Raw genomic sequence first — 6000 nt, 5'->3', positions numbered from 1 at the left:
TGCCAGCATATTTCTTTTTCTCTGCAACCCACTGCTAAATTGTGCTTCCTAGCTGTTTTTATAAAATCACTGAATCAAATCTAACTCTGATTACATCAGAGAAGGCCAGGTACCCTACACCATAAGAGGGGATTTGAAATTTTGACTTGTCTACTTAAAGATCACCAAAATCTGATAACAAGGTCAATTACGTCCCTGTGTGGGATTGAACCACCATCCTTTTGGTTTATAGCCGTACACACTAACTGATTGCACCACAGAGACACTTTGCAAAAGTACATACTGACAAAGGCTAATAAGCATTCATCTAAAACGTTTCCTAGAAAAACTTTAAAAAGTCAATAATCTGGAGAGTTTTTGTAAGATGTTTCTTCCATCCACCAACGAAGAAACACATTGGTACTTTCCCATGATGAGTGAGTGCTTCAGGATCTCTTGCACTTACATGTGCAGCAGAGTACTGCAATGGAAGCATGCTGGGCCCATAACCCAGAGGTAGGCAGATTGAAACTATCCTTTGCTATATGCATTTTTTTTGTTAATTTAAGTAATCAAAACTGGGATTGATATTTTTGCTCTTTTATTTTTACTTGAAGTACAATAACTTTTACCATTTTAATTTGTTTGAATAGTATATTGACAGTATAGTTTTCTTTAAAAAATCAACTTAATTTTCTTTACCCTATTATTAAAAGGGTAATTGACAAAAACAAACTACATTGTCACCAGAAGAGCAATACAAAATGTACAAGTGATATATTAAAATCATCTTTCCAGCTTGAATTTCAATGATGCATTGGGGCAACGATTTTGTGAGAAACATCTTCACCCTTAAATAAAGATTTTCTTAATTCCTTACCTGTGTGCTAATTAGATATCACCTTGTTTTCACATTAAACAGACTTCCACATGAGAAAGCAGCAAGGATGCAGTGGCGTTAATGTTTCCTGGTGTCAACCTGTATTATTTCAGTAGACATTGAAATGAGGATGCATCTTGCTGCCTTTCCAATGAAGCAAGTTTAATTTAGTAATAGGTGAAAAACCATCCCTACAAAGGTGTTAATCAGAGACTTGGCTTTGTGGACACTTTTCAGAGAACAAATTTGTTAGCATAAAAATAAAGCCAGAAAATGAAGAGCTGTTTAATCACTCAATTGGATTTTTTTTCCAGCATATTTCTTTTTCTCTGCAACCCACTGCTAAATTGTGCTTCCTATCTGTTTTTATAAAATCACTGAATCAAATCTAACTCTGATTACATCAGAGAAGGCCAGGTACCCAACACCATAACAGGGGGTTTGAAATTTTGACTTGTCTACTTAAAGATCACCAAAATCTGATAACAAGGTCAATTACGTCCCTGGGTGGGATTGAACCACCAACCTTTTGGTTAGTAGCCAGACACACTAACCGATTGCGCCACAGAGACACTTTGTAAAAAGTGCGTACCGACAAAGGCTAATAAGCATACATCTAGAACGTTTCCTAGAAAAACTTTAAAAAGTCAATAATCTGGAGAGTTTTTGTAAGATGTTTCTTCCATCAACCAACGAAGAAACACATTGGTACTTTCCCATGATGAGTGAGTGCTTCAGGATCTCTTGCACTTACATGTGCAGCAGAGTACTGCAATGGAAGCATGCTGGGCCCATAACCCAGAGGTAGGCAGATTGAAACTATCTTTTGCTATATGCACTTTTTTTGTTAATTTAAGTAATCAAAACTGGGATTGATATTTTTGCTCTTTTATTTTTACTTAAAGTACAATAACTTTTACCATTTTAATTTGTTTTAATAGTATATTGACAGTATAGTTTTCTTTAAAAAATCCACTTAATTTTCTTTACCCTATTATTAAAAGGGTAATTGACAAAAACACCAGAAGAGCAATACAAAATGTACAAGTGATATATTAAAATCATCTTTCCAGCTTGAATTTCAATGATGCATTGGGGCAACGATTTTGCGAGAAACATCTTCACCCTTAAATAAAGATTTTCTTAATTCCTTACCTGTGTGCTAATTAGATATCACCTTGTTTTCACATTAAACAGACTTCTACATGAGAAAGCAGCAAGGATGCAGTGGCATTAATGTTTCCTGGTGTCAACCTGTATTATTTCAGTAGACATTGAAATGAGGATGCATCTTGCTGCCTTTCCAATGAAGCAAGTTTAATTTAGTTATAGGTGAAAAACCATCCCTACAAAGGTGTTAATCAGAGACTTGGCTTTGTGGACACTTTTTAGAGAACAAATTTGTTAGCATAAAAATAAAGGCAGAAAATGAAGAGCTGTTTAATCACTCAATTGGATTTTTCTGCCAGCATATTTTTTTTCTCTGCAACCCATTGCTAAATTGTGCTTCCTAGCTGTTTTTTATAAAATCACTGAATCAAATCTAACTCTGATTACATCAGAGAAGGCCAGGTACCCTACACCATAAGAGGGGGTTTGAAATTTTGACTTGTCTACTTAAATATCACCAAAACCCGATCACAAGGTCAATTATGTCCCTGGGTGGGATTGAACCACCAACCTTTTGGTTAGTAGCCAGACACACTAACCGATTGCGCCACAGAGACACTTTGCAAAAAGTACATACTGACAAAGGCTAATAAGCATTCATCTAGAACGTTTCCTAGAAAAACTTTAAAAAGTCAATAATCTGGAGAGTTTTTGTAAGAATTTTCTTAAATCAACCAACGAAGAAACACATTGGTACTTTCCCATGATGAGTGAGTGCTTCAGGATCTCTTGCACTTACATGTGCAGCAGAGTACTGCAATGGAAGCATGCTGGGCCCATTACCCAGAGGTAGGCAGATTGAAACTATCCTCTGCTATATGCATTTTTTTTGTTAATTAAAGTAATCCAAAACTGGGATTGATATGTTAGCTATTTTATGTTTACTTAAAGTACAATAACTTTTACCATTTTAATTTGTTTTAATAGTATATTGACAGTATTGTTTTCTTTCAAAAATCCACTTAATTTTCTTTACCCTATTATTAAAATGGTAATTGACAAAAACAAACTACATTGTCACCAGAAGAGCAATACAAAATGTACAAGTGATATATTAAAATCATCTTTCCAGCTTGAATTTCAATGATGCATTGGGGCAACGATTTTGTGAGAAACATCTTCACCCTTAAATAAAGATTTTCTTAATTCCTTACCTGTGTGCTAATTAGATATCACCTTGTTTTCACATTAAACAGACTTCCACATGAGAAAGCAGCAAGGATGCATTGGCGTTAATGTTTCCTGGTGTCAACCTGTATTATTTCAGTAGACATTGAAATGAGGATGCATCTTGCTGCCTTTCCAATGAAGCAAGTTTAATTTAGTAAGAGGTGAAAAACCATCCTTACAAAGGTGTTCATCAGAGACTTGGCTTTGTGGACACTTTTCAGAGAACAAATTTGTTAGCATAAAAATAAAGCCAGAAAATGAAGAGCTGTTTAATCACTCAATTGGATTTTTTTGCCAGCATATTTCTTTTTCTCTGCAACCCACTGCTAAATTGTGCTTCCTAGCTGTTTTTATAAAATCACTGAATCAAATCTAACTCTGATTACATCAGAGAAGGCCAGGTACCCTACACCATAAGAGGGGATTTGAAATTTTGACTTGTCTACTTAAAGATCACCACAATCTGATCACAAGGTCAATTACGTCCCTGGGTGGGATTGAACCACCAACGTTTTGGTTTATAGCTGTACACACTAACTGATTGCACCACAGAGACACTTTGCGATAGTATATACTGACAAAGGCTAATAAGCATTCATCTAAAACGTTTCCTAGAAAAACTTTAAAAAGTCAATAATCTGGAGAGTTTTTGTAAGATGTTTCTTCCATCCACCAACGAAGAAACACATTGGTACTTTCCCATGATGACTGAGTGCTTCAGGATCTCTTGCACTTACATGTGCAGCAGAGTACTGCAATGGAAGCATGCTGGGCCCATAACCCAGAGGTAGGCAGATTACAACTATCCTCTGCTATATGCATTTTTTTTTGTTAATTAAAGTAATCCAAAACTGGGATTGATATTTTTGCTCTTTTATTTTTCATTAAAGTACAATAACTTTTACCATTTTAATTTGTTTTAATAGTATATTGAAAGTATTGTTTTCTTTTAAAAATCCACTTAATTTTCTTTACCCTATTATTAAAATGGTAATTGACAAAAACAAACTACATTGTCACCAGAAGAGCAATACAAAATGTACAAGTGATATATTAAAATCATCTTTCCAGCTTGAATTTCAATGATGCATTGGGGCAACGATTTTGTGAGAAACATTTTCACCCTTAAATAAAGATTTTCTTAATTCCTTACCTGTGTGCTAATTAGATATCACCTTGTTTTCACATTAAACAGACTTCCACATGAGAAAGCAGCAAGGATGCAGTGGCGTTAATGTTTCCTGGTGTCAACCTGTATTATTTCAGTAGACATTGAAATGAGGATGCATCTTGCTGCCTTTCCAATGAAGCAAGTTTAATTTAGTAATAGGTGAAAAACCATCATTACAAAGGTGTTAATCAGAGACTTGGCTTTGTGGACACTATTCAGAGAACAAATTTGTTAGCATAAAAATAAAGCCAGAAAATGAAGAGCTGTTTAATCACTCAATTGGATTTTTTTGCCAGCATATTTCTATTTCTCTGCAACCCACTGCTAAATTGTGCTTCCTAGCTGTTTTTATAAAATCACTGAATCAAATCTAACTCTGATTACATCAGAGAAGGCCAGGTACCCTACACCATAACAGGGGGTTTGAAATTTTGACTTGTCTACTTAAAGATCACCGAAATCTGATAACAAGGTCAATTACGTCCCTGGGTGTGATTGAACCACCAACCTTTTGGTTAATAGCCATGCACACTAACTGATTGCGCCACAGAGACACTTTGCGAAAGTCCATACTGACAAAGGCTAATAAGCATTCATCTAAAACGTTTCCTAGAAAAACTTTAAAAAGTCAATAATCTGGAGAGTTTTTGTAAGATGTTTCTTCCATCAACCAACGAAGAAACACATTGGTACTTTCCCATGATGAGTGAGTGCTTCAGGATCTCTTGCACTTACATGTGCAGCAGAGTACAGCAATGGAAGCATGCTGGGCCCATAACCCAGCGGTAGGCAGATTGAAACTATCCTCTGCTATATGCATTTTTTTTTGTTAATTAAAGTAATCCAAAACTGGGATTGATATTTTGGCTCTTTTATTTTTACTTAAAGTACAATAACTTTTACCATTTTAATTTGTTTTAATAGTATATTGACAGTATTGTTTTCTTTCAAAAATCCACTTAATTTTCTTTACCCTATTATTAAAATGGTAATTGACTAAAACAAACTACATTGTCACCAGAAGAGCAATACAAAATGTACAAGTGATATATTAAAATCATCTTTCCAGCTTGAATTTCAATGATGCATTGGGGCAACGATTTTGTGAGAAACATCTTCACCCTTAAATAAAGATTTTCTTAATTCCTTACCTGTGTGCTAATTAGATATCACCTTGTTTTCACATTAAACAGACTTCCACATGAGAAAGCAGCAAGGATACAGTGGCGTTAATGTTTCCTGGTGTCAACCTGTATTATTTCAGTAGAAATTGAAATGAGGATGCATCTTGCTGCCTTTCCAATGAAGCAAGTTTAATTTAGTAATAGGTGAAAAACCATCCCTACAAAGGTGTTAATCAGAGACTTGGCTTTGTGGACACTTTTCAAAGAACAAATTTGTTAGCATAAAAATAAAGCCAGAAAATGAAGAGCTGTTTAATCACTCAATTGGATTTTTTTTGCCAGCATATTTCTTTTTCTCTGCAACCCACTGCTAAATTGTGCTTCCTAGCTGTTTTTATTAAATCACTGAATCAAATCTAACTCTGATTACATCAGAGAAGGCCAGGTACCCTACACCATAACAGGGGGTTTGAAATTTTGACTTGTCTACTTAAAGATCACCAAAA

General features: G+C 35.0%; 2 non-coding genes across 2 annotated transcripts; both read right to left on the bottom strand.

Annotated features, from left to right (window-relative positions):
• Positions 1-1357: 1357 nt before the first annotated feature.
• TRNAS-ACU (transfer RNA serine (anticodon ACU)) lies at positions 1358-1431 on the bottom strand. Its single transcript has one exon. It is a non-coding gene; the product is annotated as a tRNA-Ser (tRNA).
• Positions 1432-2512: 1081 nt separating this feature from the next.
• TRNAS-ACU (transfer RNA serine (anticodon ACU)) lies at positions 2513-2586 on the bottom strand. The gene has a single exon. It is a non-coding gene; the product is annotated as a tRNA-Ser (tRNA).
• Positions 2587-6000: the final 3414 nt, after the last annotated feature.

The sequence above is a fragment of the Pseudophryne corroboree genome, chromosome 8 (assembly GCF_028390025.1).
Source record: "Pseudophryne corroboree isolate aPseCor3 chromosome 8, aPseCor3.hap2, whole genome shotgun sequence".
Taxonomy (NCBI): Eukaryota; Metazoa; Chordata; class Amphibia; order Anura; family Myobatrachidae; genus Pseudophryne; species Pseudophryne corroboree.
The sequence above is the reverse complement of the archived record's forward strand: the minus strand, read 5'-3'. Positions and strand labels throughout refer to the sequence as shown.